This window comes from Ixodes scapularis, unplaced genomic scaffold (assembly GCF_016920785.2).
Source record: "Ixodes scapularis isolate PalLabHiFi unplaced genomic scaffold, ASM1692078v2 PGA_scaffold3__209_contigs__length_174095766, whole genome shotgun sequence".
Taxonomy (NCBI): Eukaryota; Metazoa; Arthropoda; class Arachnida; order Ixodida; family Ixodidae; genus Ixodes; species Ixodes scapularis.
In genome coordinates this window covers 19887507-19905094 of record NW_024609868.1, presented here as the reverse complement: position 1 = coordinate 19905094, position 17588 = coordinate 19887507, and the positions used below count along the sequence as shown (strand labels likewise).

The following is a 17588-nucleotide window of genomic DNA, read 5'->3' as shown; positions in this document are numbered from 1 at the left end:
GATGTGCCAGCGCCCCCCCCCCCCCCCTAAAAATAACAAAACTAAATAAAGACGGTATGGTATAATTAAGTTTGATCAGTGCACAAGGTCAGTGGTCCTAGGAAAATGTCCACCACAGTTCTCTTTCAAATCTCGAATCATTGACAAAAGGGGTCTTAATGTTTATCTCGTCAAAATTCAGGACGACACGTCATTGTACTTTGGGGTCATGATAAAAGCCTCTCGATTGGTTTCCAGTTTGGGGCATACTGTTTGCGTTTTGATAGGAAGGATAGGTTGTGCTTTTATAACAGTTAAAGCTATGGACCATAGAGATTGCATAAAATTGGGAGGAGGGGCTGTTGAAACTTCCCTATTACATCGTTTACCACTCCACCTCGCGCGGCGGGGGTAGCATGGAATAGGATGAGGTGAATACGTGCTTCCCAGCAACTACCCCCAGAAGTTTTTTGTTTTTTTTAAGGTATTGACGTTTATCGAAGCCACACATATGTGCAACTTTTGCCGTGGTACAACGTAGTATTGCCATGGCAATGGCACCAACACCAAACACAGCTGAAGAAATATTAATTGGTATAAGCTTTTTTTTATCTAGCACGCATTTATACTCGGATGATTTATTTTTCATGGGAAACACTGCGATATTAAACTCTGAATTTTGGAGATTATGGAATCGAACAAAACATAGCTCCTATAAACTCCCAACTTTCGGAAACAAATGAACTCTGAAAAACACCCTGCGAATTTGACGAAAAATAAACTCCGAAAACACGGAATCCTAGTTATGAACCACGTGTTTAAAAATGGCGTTCAGGGAATGGTAGACCACAGTGACCAGGCACCTCATTACCTTGTCTTGGTTCCTTTGCCTGAGCCGAGATCTTCATTTCACTCAAACGCACACCTCACATTTGGGGGGAAAAAACAACCTAGAACTGAAAATCTGAGAGTAATAATAGCGTAGATTACATTTAATGTTTGTTTTTGGTGCTGGAAAAAAAAAAAAGCCTGTATTTTTTCGTAGCTTGACATGCGCTCAGAAGATGAATTAAATTCGACCTGTTTGCGTTCTAAGCTGGCAAATGCGTTCGGAATCTTTTTTTGAGAGGGAGGGGGGGACCAAATTTGGTTTCCTTTTTCTTTTTTTTTTTTCTGCATATCTTGAGCAGTGGATAGGGTGAATGGACACGACTGAATCTTTTTTATCGGGCGGCGGCTTGCCCACGGAAACAAAGCTTATTATCCCGACAATGAACTAACATTTGAATAAATTCCAGATGATTAAAGAATGGTAAAAAAATACCATATTGCTGCTAAGCAGAACCCTTCATTTAACATTTTCCGCAACCGAAAGCTACAATCCGCACGATGGTGGTGCCTCCTCGCCCTACGGATTGGGAGGAAGAGAATAACATACTTCCCTCTACTTACGCCACAGTCCGGTAACCTATGCTTGGGTGACCTCCGCTTTCCCTTCGTTGAAAAGGGTTGATAACTGGGCTAGTTGGTAGTTACACATATTAACGGCATTAGCGCACACGTATGAGGAAGAGAGAAGGGACTCTTTTCTGTCCCTTCTCTCTTCCTCATACGTGTGCGCTAATGCCGTTAATATGTCCCTTCGTTGATTTTTCCGTCGCTGGCTTTATGAAGACCTATGCTTTTACTAAATCGGTGTCGCCTTGGGAAACTGCGGGGCGAAGCCTTCACAATAAAGTACACACATCTTCACCTGTTGACGATCCTCCGCCCCTCTTGGAGGACGCAATAAGACAAAGCACACGGCAGTGGAACTTGATTTTTTGTTTTATCTTTTTATAGGAAATGTACAAAGAGGAAAAAACACGCTTTCTTTCTCTCTCTCTCGCTCTCTCTTTCTTTTAGGGTAAATCGTACTTATAAATTATAGGAAACACCGAAAACTAAAAAGTCAAGAAGCGACGACAAAAAAAAAGAAAAAAAAATGCAGGAGACTTCTTGGACCGCTTAAACGAGAGAAACTTAAAAAAAAAAAAAAAAAAAAAAAAAAAACTAAACAAAGCGTAAAGCATCATTAACGTGAGACACGAAGACGGGTCTCTTGAGGACATATGCCATACGTATAAACGCTCGTTTCTTCTCTGCGACTAAGTGATCGGAGACTTTCTCCGCTTTATATATATAATGTATATATATGTATATATATACGTAGACGGTGTGTCATATAATAAAGAGCGTCGGAGCAGCGCGAGTCCTCGCCAGCCAGCGGTTAGGATAGGAATCTTCTCGATGACTTCTTGTACCACCATGTCTCGTCCTCTTCACCTTTCGTCCACTTCGGTAAGTTTTCTTTCGGTTCTTGGGTCCCTTGTCGTCGGTGCTTGTGGGATCGTCCATTGAGTCCGTTGGTTTTTGAATCTCTTCGGATGTTTCCTCTCTTTCCCCGTACCTTTCAGAGGTTGTTAGGCGAATGGGTAGACTTGCCGGAGAAGGCAGGCAGGAAGAGGACATCGTGCATCGACGTCCAGAAGAAGGCCGAAAGGCGTGGGGGACAACAGCAGTGGGGCGCCTCGGCGGCTTAGCTGGGGGGGGAGGGGACCACGGGCTGACCGGGCGGTGGAGGACGCTCGCGGGTGCCGCTACGAGCTCGTGTCGAGGACTCCGGCGTCTTCAGCGGGCGCGCTGTCCCCACCGGCGGGCGCCGGGGCGGCGACCGCCTCTGCGGCGTCGGCGGCCGCCGAGTCGGTCTTGGCCTCGACGTCGGTCTTGGCGTCGGCGCCCTGGTCGCAGCAGCCCTCGGGCTTCTCGTCTGTACACAGAAAAAGAAATGCACGGGTCGGGTCATTGAACGTATTATTGATAAGTGCTCATACATACAGAGCGTGCTCCACAGCTCTAGTTCTATAAGCTATATTTTAGTTTCCATAGACTGCTTGAGCCAAACCCGCTTCCCCCTAAATAGAAAAAACCCTCGGAGAAGAAAAAAAAAAAAAAAAAAAAAAGTGCGCAGTCGTTGCGAAAGCAGACAACGGGGATGCCGAGGCAGACGCCACCCAACCGCTTAAAACGCATCAACGTACGCCCAGTCACGAGAAAGCGTGACACCGCGTTCACGAATATCCACAAACCAAAAGATAAATAAAGAGGGCGGACGCACCACCTCCAAACCAACCAAACTTAGAATGGAGGGAGAGAATGTCACGGAAGCTAGAGCAACTCCGCGCGTGACAAAGCCCGGTTCGAGCGGCGGCCCGACAGTGTCCGCGCACTCCCAGGCGGGAACACACACACAACACTTGCCGAAATAACGAACAAGCAGTAAGGGGGTGGACCAGCGTCAACAGAAAGTAACAGCGTGAATGGCAGAAGCTGTGCCGTCGACTGCGCGCTCTCCCACGCTGATCGCACGCAGTGGCGGCGGCTCGGCTTGGCTAGAGAAACAAAACAAAAACAACATCGGACGCGAGGGCTGCCAGCTAGAGAGCGCACAATTGGCCGGTCGACGAACCCTGGGGACCGGTCGCGGAACATTGTGGAACGCACGACGTCACCGGGTCCCCGTCTGCTTCGCCGCCGCGGCTGGCCATCAAGAACAAAGAGGAGGGGAGAGGAAAAAAGATGGCGCAAAGGACGATTAGCCACCGCGTCGTGGTGGACGGTTGGGTTGTCTGGCACAGGACGCCGTCGTCCCCCGAGTTTGGTCGTGCGTGCTTTGGTCGGTATACTCGGTACCGACTCGTGGAAGGGGGGAAAAGAAAAATAGAAGGGTATCTATAGATGCGTCAAAACGGTTTATTTTTTGTGGGGTTCGACAAAGAGAGGAAAGGGGCAAATGATCGAGTGCAGCTTTGCAACACACTTTTTCACACCTACATGATTGACTTGGACCTTCTCTCTTCTGTCTTCTAGTCGCCCAAGACGGATGTTAGGGTCGAATGATTCTTTCGAAAATTCGTCCGGAATATATGCATATATACTATATATATTCATTTCTTTTTTTTTTTAAGAAACTTAGTTTGGCTCCTCTCCCAGTTCTTCCCTCCTCTGCCTCTTCTTCATTTCAATGTCCCTTTCTACTCTTTTTCCCCTCTCATTTCTCACGCCTCCCATGAAAGTGATTTCCCTTGACCGAACGCGCCATGAAAGCGTTGACCTTTCTTCGACCATTTTCTTGCTTCTCTCCGGGAATTTTCGGGCTGTCGCTCCCCCTTCCCAACTTTCGCAGGAGGCGATTGGAAAGAAACGCTAGGCCTATCTTGGGAGCCACGCTTGTCTGCGGTGAAAAGAGTAACAGCGCGCTCCGCATATCGACGCTCGACAGCCCCTGAATGAGGCAGCATTTCCGGCGATAGCTTCTCGTTACTAGGCTCCGTTCTTACCCTAACTTGGGAAACGGCCTCCGTGAGCCAACCAGCGTGTCAGAGCGAGGCACGTGACGACATATATCGTCGAAGTACTCTCCTGCGGAGAGCTGCGTCACGTGCTCGGCTCCGTAACTCTGGTCGGTTCGAATGGATCGTAGAAGCGAAGTATATAGTAAATGCAGACCTGAGCATTCACGTTCCTCGAAACAGTATGCGTGACACTGAGCGAGGCTTCTTTCACGACCCTTATATAGTAAATAGCCTTTGCCAAGACCTGCGCTCTCTGTGGAAATCCTACACAAGTGGGAGACGCAGCAGACACGGTCAAATCTTGCAAAGCAACCGAAGCTGTGTTGAGAGTTCCTGTTGCACGAGAGTTCGTGTAGCCGAGGTCAAGACCTAATGCTATATGTGTTAGCGCTAGAGTTCAGGTGACATTCACTGGCGACCATAGCTAAGCTCGTTTTAGCTGAGCCTGTGCGGAGACGGCAAGCTTCGCTTCCACAACCCCTCTGCAACAAGCACTCCAATGCATCAGACGAGATCGATGTGTTCTTGGTGTTACAATATGTTATAGCTTCGTTTTGACTGGTTGCGGAGCGCTATCATCATCATCATCAGACAATAAAACATGGCGTCTCAGTGAGCATGCAGCCTCGTGGGTCTCCTATAAAAAGACACACAAAACACCTGGCAGATACAATAATTGAGTTTTTTTTATGAGTATGCGCAGCAGTTTTTGCTTACGGCAACGAGATGTAGCAGATAAACGTCTCAACGATTTTTTTTTCTCTCTTTCTGTATTATTTCACGCGGCTTTATGGGGGAACGCGGCGCCGCATTAGCGGCAGTTCAGTGTGAACGGGTCTGGTGGCGCCCGAAAGGCGATCCGTGCACCCCTAATTGCCGCCTGCTCCCAATTGGGTCGGACGCCGTGCGGCACGCAGTCGTTGCGAGAGGACGTGCGGTCTTTTTATTTCGGGTGTGTATCATCGGCGAGGCCGTTTTCATCCGACGCGGAATGCGGTCGCGCCGACGTCATTTCGCAACGGTTACTCTGTGCTTCTTATAAACAAGGCACGCGGGCGAGCTTTTGACTGGTCCCTGTAATTTTATTTATTTGTTTATTTTGGGGAGAAAAGGGGGTGGGGGGCTTGGAGCTCGCTAAGCTGAGTTAAAGTTTTAAAGAGCCAAAATTCTGTGTTATACGAATGGCTAACAGCTGGCAAAATGAATCAAGCGCAATATTAAGTCACGTGACAGTGTGAAATGTGTGTTTCTAATCTGTGCTGACAAGATTACCACCAACCTGCTTCGAGAAAAAGAAATGCTGTTATTATTAACCTTTAGAATGGGACCTTGCATTCGTGGGTAACAGCTCCAACTGCTCTCAGAATTTGCTAAAACAACATCGGGTTTAAAGGAGCTCTGTAACAATTTCACTGCTCTGCTTAAATAATTTGAGAGTTGGTGTCGCGACCTTTCTGAAGTAAAGAACAAAAACCGCTTTTGCCTGCATGTTCTAGTTTTTATTTTAAAAATTGACAAAGATTGAGGTTTTCGCACCTCTCAACTCCTTCACCATCTTTCGAGTCACGTGCGCTGTGATGTAAATGGGGGACGCGCGGGGTTCCGTTGAAGCTCTCTCTAGAGCCATCAGTGAGCAGTGAGAACTCAACCGCTTGTGACCACGTGACCCCGTCGCCCTCCGCCTTCTGGCGGCTGTTCGCGGTAGCAGATAGAGCTGTCGGTTTTGTTGACCTCTGATAGATGGCGCCACCAAAAACTCCGGAAAATCAAAGGTTTGTCGATGATACCAGGTCTTTGACGCATTTATATTTATGTTGGAACGACAAGATTTATAGAAAAATTACTTTTTATCGAGCAAGTATTTGCACAACTTCCTATCTTTTTACAAGTACCCCATTGACGTCATGCCGCTTGGTTCTCATGGCCGCCACTCGCGGCTGCAGGTCGGGAAATATTCTAACTAGGTCGGGAAATATTCTAACTTTTGTCTCGCGATTACGCGGCGGAATCGGAACATTTCGCAGGAAGGAGATGTGTTTTCTGTCTTTCGACAAGATAAACAATGTCAAAAGTAGAAGATGCAAATTCTTTCAACGTTAAAATCGTTGCACAGCTCCTTTAAGCTTAGAGATAATCTTACCTTTCTATATTTTAAGTTGTATCGCATTCTTATTTTGAGTACGAATAACTTTTTTTATTTTCTTAATATCTCGTATTACTTTCTTCTATGTTCTTGGGAACGGAAAGGCCATATTGTATTTTATTTGTAAACGTTATTAGGTAAGCTTTATGAGGTTGAAGGTGTGGTAGGAAGGAATGTCGACAAGTAGAAAATTCCCCCACCTCTGAATTCCGTAGGTACCTGGCCCGTAATTAAAGTATATTACACTATCCGAATTCAGGGATTGTACTCAATACACAAAGCGAAATGTAATGATAAAAAAAAAAAAACTGGCATAAGCAATCTAGGACAGCGAAAAAAAAGGGGGAATTTCATCGACTGCGTCTACGGAACATTACGGAAGAAGTAAAAAAAAACGGTTTCCAATATCCGTAGAAGCGGGTGTGAGTCATGCCCACGAGAGATTCGATACGCGAGGTCACGAGACGTTCTCCAAGAAACAACCTCGCCTTCAACGATCCCCGAAGAAATCCCCACGGCCCCACAAGTGTCTACAATATCCGAAATTCTGAAAGTGGGGGGCGCCCCTACCCGTCATCTGTCACAGTTGTCAGAGCGCCACGAACAATGGACAATAAGGCGGCTTTCTATGGCGCTTACGTTACACCCTTTTCGCAATAAACACAGAGCGTCTTAAAGTCACACCGCTCGTACATCCCACAAAAGAGACTGTCGATGACAGAACTGTCCGCGGACAAGGCGCCTCAAGCACATTCGAAGAACGTTCGCTTCGTGCATTTGTATGCTTGGATCATGTCTGCCGACAATGTTTTCGTATGACCAGTGTGACGTTCGTACAAGGAAGAAGCACGCCTCAGACGAACTCTGGAGTTGGAAAGCGCGCCAAATCAAGTGGATGATGCAATAGACTTTCGTAGCAAACGGCGATGTACGCTATATCCGATGTTCGTTATAACCGAGTTCGCAATAGGCGGACCAGACGTGCCGGCGCGAAGCGACTCAGCGGGCGAGGGGGGCCACGCCACGCGGATGCCGGAAGTGGCAAGAGGGACACGACACACCAATGCCTAAGCCAGGAATTAAAGAAAAAAAAAAGAGAGAGATACGTTAGTTGCAAGCCGAGAGTAGACGTCCTTGGACATCTCGGGGGGTGTGGCGCATGACGCGGGAATCGGCGCCGTACTACAACCGGATATGAGTAACCGTCGAAATATGCCGAGCGCGCCGCCAGAATCAACGGGAAATGCTGTCAGCGACTACGCCAACGTCGGTGACGCTGACTTTCAGTCGAAGGAAATAAAAAAGGCTAATTACCATACCGCGGAAGTGGGTGTGTATCCCTGCGTGCAATAAACTCGCCTCGAGAGAAAGCATTGCTCGGCTTCGTCACAGGTTTTGAGCTATGTTTGTGTGTACGTTGAACTAGCACTCAGTGGCGTATCCAAAACGAAGGCCTGTGGGGCTTGAGCCCCCCCTCCCCGATGTCCAGCCGACCCTATAAAATAATGCGAGGTGGACTTATCCCTCTAGCGTATCCCCTTATCCTCCTTGTCGCGGATTCAGTTGTCCTTCAATAAAAAAACAGCATCTGGATTTCTTTTTTTATGTGCCTTAGTGATTTCACCTTCTTTGTTCGCGAATGGATGTCTATCGTCTAAATATGGCAAGACGATTTGTGCGGTGTGGTGTTTCAGCAATATTTTGCTCCTCTTACTATATTACGTGCACCACTGTGAAGATTGAAAAGTTGTTTGTAAGCACAGAAAATAAATAATAATAATAATAATATTTATTATTATAAACATGCACTTTAAACACCCCCCCCCCTAACCCCCCCCCCCCCCCCCCCCCCCCCCCCGAGAAAAAAAAAGGGAATTCCTGGTTACGTCTTTGCTACCATAAAAAATATCATTAAGCGTTTGTTTGTTTGTTTTTGCTTTTTTCATGTGGTTGTCCTATTTATTGTGTCACTTTTGGGGGATGGATATACTAACACGGGAAGGCAAGCGAAAGTCTACAAAAATAGGGTGACTATGTGTCAGTTACCAGATGTTCAAAATGGCCTCCGGTTTCCAATAGCAACTATCTAGACATGATCTTTCGTTATTTCTTTCTCTTTCTTGCTTACTTTCTTTCTGGGCCAAGCCCAAAACGCTCTTGACAAGCAACAATGACAGCCCTTTTTTTTGTGTGTGTGCTCAAAACTTCTAGGGAACATAAGTCTGTGATAGTAATTTTTTTTTCTATCATAAAATGACTGCACGAGGACTGATAAACTGTGAAGATACCATTCTTTTTTTTTTTTTAATCTTAAGAGCTGCTTATACTTGTCCATGATATACTTTTAGGAATGAGGAGGAGCGGTAGCCATTTTATAGCTCCTCATTAATCACCATGCCATAAGTAAAATCATCAAGTTCCTTTTTTTTTTTTTTTTGCTTCAATGGTTACACATATATACTTGACGCTTTACATTTAAGTACGACAACACCAGCCAGGAATATTATATATATATATATATATTCCTTTCTGTGGTGATTTCAGACATTAAATTCTCTTTAGAAACATGTCGGTTTGCATACGCGATGACTAAGCAAATCCTGCAAGTCTCCCCCCTCCAGCCGATGAAAGCGCGCGGGTTCATAGTTTCCGCTCTACTGCAGCGCGGGTCACGCTCTCAACGACGGTTTGTGCATGGGTAATTAATTGCCTCATCGGTCAGCGCTCCAAAACCGTTGAATAATGACGCCGGTGTTCCGCGCATATCCGGGCACGCCTCGACGGTATGCGCACTAGGGTAGGCTCGCGGAATCGACGGCCCTTTCAACTGACCGCATTAATCGGTTTTGCGAAATCTATCGCTGCTTTGTGTGCCGCAGAGGCGGGCTCTTTGTTCGCGCACGTGTTGAAATATCGAGGCATGAATCTTCACCAAACAAATATTAAAACATATAAAAAAAAAAGAGAGAACCCGTTTCGTTGCTGATTCGCCGCGACGTTTTGCCGACGGCGGGACGCTCCTGATGGGCCACTATAGGCTCGTCGAACGTTCAACGGAGTTCTTTGGTAAAGTGCGCTTAGACAACAGATTAGCGTTAGTTGAGTTTCGATTCACACATGCGCCGCGTATGAACTCGGGAATTTTACGCAGCTCGAGCGCGGTGAAGAACTTACACTTTAAGAAATTCCTGCGCGTCTACTTACCTTCGAAACACTCAAAGAACCAATCTCTGCGATCTACGAAATCAGCTCAGCGAATGATGAGGCGGAACATCCGTTTAGACCTCAAAATTAAGTCTGCGCTGGGGCATTACGCAATGCAAGCATGACGCTTTGGAATGCGTAATGCCACAGCGCAGACTTCATTTTGAGGTCTAAACGGATGTTCTGCCTCATAATTCGCTGAGCTGATTTCGTAGATCGCAGAGATTGGCGCTTTGGGTGTGTTGAGGGTAAGTACACGCACAGGCATTCCTTAGAGTGTAGAGAAAGATATTTGCTTCCTCGGTCTTTATAATGGGTCTGAGCATTAACATGAACTGGGCATAAGCAATCTATAGATTGCACAGTTCGACCGTAGCCGAGCACTGCGGCGAATACCTGAAGTTGCGCACACCGTGTTACGCCCCTGTTTTAGGGGCGATTCAAAAAATGCCTTTAAGCCTCTGTCACGCGCTCATAGATTATACGAAACACACCCGAGTTTCTCTGCGGATAGGATGACAGAATTACCTGCGGACACGCCTCACGCCACCTATATTCGAAGCATGTTTGCATCATGCGCATGTATCCTTTCAAGACGTCGGCAGACTGACTCTTTTGCATGATGCAGTGTTAGCAGTCTGACCGCGGCTTTATTAGAGAATGGCGCAAGAGGGGTGGTGCTTTGGATTAGTGTGGACACGTGTTTTTTTTTTTTTTATCATAAATCATCCTTCGTCGTTTTTTTTTTTTTTTTTTTTTTTTTTCAGCTGATGCCCCAATTTAGTTGGCTGCGGAGCTATAATAAGATGCTTAAAGATCGCCACACCCTACGTTTTTTCAGCTGTCTACAACGGGTGTTTGAAAATTAACATGACATATTCTATGAAACTGTCAGATTGACAACATGGGCCCCTAAACTCGTCAAACACAAAGTTAGGGCCGAAGTTGACGGAGCGCACCGATTGGTCTATCACGACGATGACTTCGCGCTTTTTTCGCCAACGTCCAATCAGCGCGCTCTGCGAACTTTCGGCTCCAACTTTGTGTTCGACGAGTTTAGGGCCCATGCTGTAACAATTCCATAGAATATATTATGTTAATTTTTGAACAACTTTACGTGGTTATGTGGCGTAAAACTGAGGGAAGGAATAAACGCCTTCTTGTTGTTAAGGGAAGTGAGGTTGAGCGTCATTTTGTTGAGCCACCAAAAATGTGGCGCCAAAAACCTGACGAGCTCAATCACAAACTATATTGTGTTGTAATTACATATTTTCTATCAAACGCTTTTTTTTTTTACCTAATCTTCTTGCGAACCAAGTAGTTTACGAACCTTTCGAACAAACACCGTGTCGCCTGCTACAACCTGCTACGCAACCGCCACGTTAGGCTTAGGTGCTCCGTGTTAAGCTTTGCGCTTATCAAAAAGCGTGGCTTCTTACGCGTTTCTAAAACAGTTTCCGTCCTTTAGAACTGTCTAAGCTAAATCACCGGTATTTCTAATAGCCGTACGGTACTCTATTGAATCATTAGGAACTTTTAGCAGACCGTTAGCGTGTTCCGCGTACCACACTACCGGAGACTGAAGATTTTAAGCGCGCGCCTCGGGTACGGTGGTGCGGTACGCGGAACACGCTAACGGTCCGCTACAAGTTCGTATTGTTTGGAGAAATAGTCTGCGAGACATGATGCATACGCCAAGTTTCGATGACAGACAGTTGACAACCTGGTCCCTCTCAAACACATACAAAGTATGTGGTGCATTCAGCATGAATGCAGATAACTAGCTATAAATGTCCTTGGGCATTTTTTCACGAACCGTAAAATTAACAAAAGTGTTTTTTTTTGTTTTGTTTTTTAACGCCGTTGTTGCATCGAGCATCTTTTCTTCCGGAAAGTTGGCTTTTCCGCTACATTCCAGTTGGTGCAGGGAAGCGTCCCACGTACGAAGGAAAGGTCGCTAAACTCGTTTGGGCGCCCTCGCACACAGCAATTACCTTCAGGACGATAGACAGAAAATTCGGCCATATATATTTTTTTTAATTGTGTCATTTTGTTGTTATATTTTTCTAGCTTCAGGGTGGCGCGTTTTTTTTTTAAGTTAGAAACAAGCACCAAAAATGCAGTTAGTCGGGCATCATCCTGGGTTCATTAAATGAATCCCCATAAAAAAAATATTAAAAAATTAAAAGGTTGAGCCGGCCGCACGTAGGTCAATAAAATTAGTCAATAATAAATTTGAGACCGTACTGTTTTTTTTTTACCGTTGTTGTTTTTTGCACAAAAAAACTCGAAGAAAACGGGTGATTAGAATTTTACTCCTAGCCACCATTACTCGTTATTCTATAACTCGCGTACAACCGTAAGTCGAAGCGACAGTAGCATCTGTAGTACTCTATACTTAAGTCATGAGAATACATTTCAAACGCTATTGTGAGAGGCGGAGAAAGGCTTGCACTCAAGTAAAAAAAAAACAATAAAAAAAAAAAAACTTTCCTACGGCAAAATGGAACTCCTGTGCAAAATATTTGTAGGCGTTATCTGGGGTGTGAGAATTACCGGCAAACGCTGCTACACATTAAACAGGCGTTGCTTCTAAATTCCGACTTTTATTACATGTTTTTTTTTTTTGTTTGTTTGTTTGGTCAGGAGTCAGGCATCTCGCCCTAAAAGCGTAGAATATTGAAAAAAATACCTAATCGGTTACCTGATTAAGTTCTTAGTACTGAACAGGTAAAGCTCTTATATGCTGCATAACGAAAATGAAAAACATCCAGGGACCAAGATAGTTCGTTATTTTTTTTGTGTGTGTTTTTAAAGCTCTTGAACATGTTTACTTTGATTATTTTAGCGCCTTCATAGGTACCATAAAAATAACTCATAATATCATGATTGGTGTCGATTACTAAATTATAAGCCTTTGTAACAAAGAAAAATCCCGCAAAGTTATATTTGTGCTTAAGTGATAAAGATGGTTTTACGGGCGAGACTACTGGAAAAGAATTTCTGGTTGTTTTTCTAATTTTGACTTTACAAGTTACACTTTGTCGACTAAATATCGAGATTAGCCGAATTCAGCATCCGTCTGCTGGGCTGGACATGTTGCCTTTTTTTTTGTATCAGACTATTTTTGACTATTACCTTTATAGGCAACAATAAAACAAATAATATGATCAGTGGCCATTACCAGATTTTACGACTTTGTGTACAAAAAAAAACCGCTAAGCATTTTTTTTAATGACGGATATAAATTTGGTTTAACGCGCCTACTGGCAACGAATTTCTAGTTGCTTTTTCTCCTTTGACACGCGTTTCTCAAGCTAGAGTTCGTCGAACAAAACATGTAGATTCACTCACCGCAGCATGCGTCTGCTGGGCTGGACATGTTGGTTTTTTTGGGGGGTTGAAACTCTGCGAGGAGAGGTTCACGAAGAAAAGTCCTGGACTGGTCGTCGACGACGGAGAAGGTTTCCTCTCGAAGTGCGATGAACGATCCGCTGGAGTCGTAATCCGATCCCGTTCCGACAACGCGCCTCTTTTATAACTCACGCACGACGCAAAAAGAGGGAGAGGAGGAGGGGGGAGTGTCGCGTCACGTGGTCTTCCGCTACGTGACTGTAGGGACACGTGATCACGTCACGTGACGTCTCTTTCCCTCTCTCCTTTGCAGCCCCTTCGTCTCAGATTGTCGCCCTCACCCTCTTCTCTCAGCGTCGCCGATCCCAGTTTTCCGGTCTGGGAATGCAGACGACGTCACTGCGTGTTTTATTTTTCGTCCGCCATTTTTCTTTTTGTCGGCCGGCAGACGGCTAAGAAGGTCTGCAAAAAGAAAAAAAAAATGGCGGAGGGGAAAGGGGAACATTAAATTGAAGCAGAAGAAGACAAAAAGGACCACCAAACCGTCTTATAGGCACGCAGCAATAAAACGGGATAAGGCAGAGGATGAGAAAGAAGAAAAAGAGAAAAACGCAAACACGAAATATATATATATATATATAAAGGAATAGCTTCAAGACGCAGAAATAGACAAAATACGCTTCGTGGCCGTTGGTGTTGCTCCTGCTCTTGCTTCATCGACAGAGCTCAAGCGACGGGTCGGCTTGAATAGGGCCAGGTGGAGAGGAGGAGGACGTGGCGGTAGCTTCTTCTCTCTCTTCTTTCTCTCTCTCACCTATTTATTACCCTCCCACCATTGAAGCATTATTTTGTACGTTTGTTATCTTTTTCCAGCGCAACCGCCGCCTCCTCTTTCGGGCCCGCTTTTCGCAGTCGTTCGGTTCGGTTTTTAACATTTTGTACGGGCCATCTTTCTTTTTTTTTTTTTTGTTTAATACTGTGTGACAGTTAACAGCTTTTCCTTGTTCTGGTTTATGGTGAGCAGTTTATACCTCTCAGAGATAAAACTCGGATTTGTCACTGTTAGTGACGCATTCTCGGCAGGTCACGCGAGCGCAGTCAGCGGAGAGGCGGTCGAAATTCGAAGTTTGTGAAGAACCGTTAGTTTCGTGGGCTAAATAAATAATCGTTGCGATTTTCGGTCTGTCATTGAAATTATATTGATAATCAAAACACATTATAGACGCGTTACATTGTTTTTTGTTTTTTTTTCGTCATGACTTGAAAGTTTGAGCGATTGTCGTGAGACCAAAGCTGCAGTCACTACAACATACAAATGATGACGGTGTTCGCTTTACATGTATCTGCGGATACGTTTTGCCTGTTTAAAGCTTGTTTGCCTCGTACATATGTGTGCTTCGAACATGTCCAGAGACTGCCTTTTGTATGACCGCGGCTTTAAGGCCCGTTCCCGACAGCACCGTTCAGTGCTTACGTTACGCTATGTTACGGGAGCTTACATCAGCTTACGCCGTGAGTCAGCAAGACATCCGTGCTCCGTACGAAGCGCGGCGACCAGTTCAAGGAGTAGCAATTGGCACGCGCCGTTGGAAGCAGGGATGCCCCGCTGCGGTGACTCATCACGTAGCGTGGGACAACGTAGGCAAACTTTCCCGTGTGAATAGGTCTTTAGTGTCATAGACAACAACGGGATGGAATGACGTTATGTTCGCGATACGTCATTTACGCATGATGACGACGAAGTATCTTCTCCATGATGCCGGGGGAGAACAAAAGAAGGGGGGGAGGAGGGCTTGCGCGTTTCATGTGTCGACAGAGGTGTTACATGTTCGTCAAATAGTCACAATGTGTTTCAGACCAACTAGCCGCCTACTCGCTCTGCTTTGGGGTTAGGGGAAGAGGGAAAAGCAAGATATACGGTTAGAAATTGAGGGAGGTTAATAGACGAGAGTGCGCGGGAACGCCAGAGCACCGAGCTCTGGTAGGATTGATGAGGGGGCAGACACGAGGCTGCCTGTATTTTTCTCTAGCCCCTCTTCGAACGCATTCGAACGCTTTCGGAGAGTGAATGGAGACAAAGGTGTGTGTATGTGTGTGTGAGTAGAAATTCACACACATGCACATACGCACCTATGCAAACGCACATGCACATTCAGGCACACACGTGCGCACACACGCACGCAAGAACCTCTAAAGCCGTGTTGATCGAGAGGGCGCTACCAAAAGGCAAAATCAGAGCCCTGTATGCTTTTTGCGGATTAGCCTAATGTGTTCCAGGCGCCAAACACTTTGGAAAGAGTCAAGGACCGTGCGTCCATCTCTTCCGTTCAATGTATCTTGTAGTGCCATATCATAGTGCACTCGCAAAGGACCCGATTCGTCATAATTGGGCAATCACGAAGGACCTGTTCTATTGACTCATACACGTCACATCAAACTTACAGTTTGATTTTGACCAAACAGCTACCCTGTAGCTGTCATTAGCCGAGTGTGATGTGACGGTCGTCGAGAGACATCAATAACCGAGACTGACGTTAACAAACACAAAACTCCCGTTTTGTGTTTCTTATCACTCGCGCACGCATACCGACGTACCCGGGTGAGTTCTCTTGAAGATGCGCCACATAAAGGAAAACAGCAACATTCAAACATCAATCGCCGAAGTTCCCAAGATAAAAATGAAAGGAAGAAAAATGGTAATCGCGAAACGAGATGTGTGGGTCAAGATTAGCCCCGCCCCGTGCTTCTGGAGTTGATTGAGACTAATTTGAGCGTTTTGCGTCGGCCACTTTTGTCCCATTTTTTTTCTTCTTCCTTTTGCTTCGCTCCCACACCTCCTTCCCCTTGATACGAAGTGGGTTAAACGCATCTTTGGCCGGTCGCCTCCGACTCTTTTTCAATCCCAGCCCCCGAAAGAAGGGGGCTGGTTTGTCTGAGTACACGGTCGTTAGGAGGTTAGCGCGGCGTCTCGATCGTCGGCACGCATCACAGATTCGTTTCGTCAGATAACCAAAGATTACGAAGATTATATATATAAAAAGCACCAACAACAGCGGTAACGACTTATATGTGTGTATATATATAAAAAATATATATATTCGAACCGTATATAACGAGCGTCAAGCCAGGCCTGGCCGTCAAAGTAATCTCGTGAGCACTTATCTCTTCGCCGGGAATTTTATTTTGTCGCTTACTGTTGTTATAGTTGATATCTAGAGCAAAAAAAGAAAAAAAGAGTCGAGCGAGACACGGCGAGTGGTTTGTTGTTGATGCGGCGAAGTATAGGGCGCTTGCGCTCGGCTCTTTGATTGGCGGAGGAAAGAAAACAACTCGAAAGGAAGCAAACGCCTCGACCCAGACGTTTGCACGCCGCCATTGCTGATGGTTTGAACTGTGCCGCAGCACGATGCTATATGGCCGAAAAAGGGCTGCATCGCGTTGCGTGGAAACCGGCTCCGCCTGCGCGTGCGCGAGTTGCTCAAGCACGCGCCTTTGCACGCGCTGAGTGTGCACGTTACCTGTTTGTAGTACGCGTTGTTAGTGCATATGTTCCTTTATTTGTATGCGTATGTACGAGCTTGTCCACGAGAATGAAATAGCTTGCCCCTCGTGCTGATTTGTGTGTGTGTGTGTGTGTGTGTGTGTGTGTGTGTCCGCGCGCGCGAGTGCGTCCGTGCGTGCGCAGACTTGTTTTTGTTGGTAGCTCTAGGGTGGTTTGAGAACGACGTTTGTGATTGACAGTTAGAAATTGACGTGCACGGAGGAGTGTTATCATGTTGCAACTTATAACGGGGGTCCTACTTGTTCGAATCGAATCTCGTATATCTCTCAGAATTTGCTGAGGTTATACTATGCTGCCTGGAACGCGTCTCCGACTGGTGTGTTTACCCTCGTCCAAAAAAGTGGTCCCTCGATTTCCGCCCGATGACGTCACAGAATTGTCATGCTGTCGCCGGTAGCGATCCTGGCGGCGTCCCAACAGCTGCGATGTACGCGACAGACGCCTGTTCTGCTGCACGTCGCTCTCCAGTGTGGCAGTCCACGAAAGCTTCGGCAGGCATGGAGTCGGGACTTCGTGACGACAGCGACACTCGCGTTCGGCTGTGCTACTCGCAGCTCCTCGTTAGCATTTCTACGACCAACCGCCAGGATCGCGACATGTAACAGCATGACACTTAGGCTTCTGTGACGTCATTTGTTGTCACTTCGGGAGCACTTTTGATGTACAGGCAGCATAGGACGCTAAACACACAACTCGAAAACGCGCTCCTGGCACCATAGTTATACTGCACCGCGATACGCTCGAAACACTAATCATTAGGCTTTGATTTTTTTTTTTATCGTCAAGACAGGTGCTAATAATAACGGTTTAAGGATTCGAGGATACGCACTATCGGTATACTTCTGACTTGGTTAGCCAGCCGTCCCAAAGTATTACAATAAACATCGAGCTGCGAAGCCGAGAGCCATGCACGTACGACCGTTTTTGGCGAATGGTCTGAGTTTGCTAAGCA

General features: G+C 46.0%; 1 pseudogene across 1 annotated transcript; it reads right to left on the bottom strand.

Annotated features, from left to right (window-relative positions):
* Positions 1–1788: 1788 nt before the first annotated feature.
* On the bottom strand, positions 1789–13255 carry LOC8039408 (annotated as a pseudogene). The gene is made up of 2 exons (XR_005717936.2): positions 13075–13255; positions 1789–2788 (listed from the first exon to the last, which is right to left on the bottom strand). The product of XR_005717936.2 is annotated as a neural Wiskott-Aldrich syndrome protein-like (transcript).
* Positions 13256–17588: the final 4333 nt, after the last annotated feature.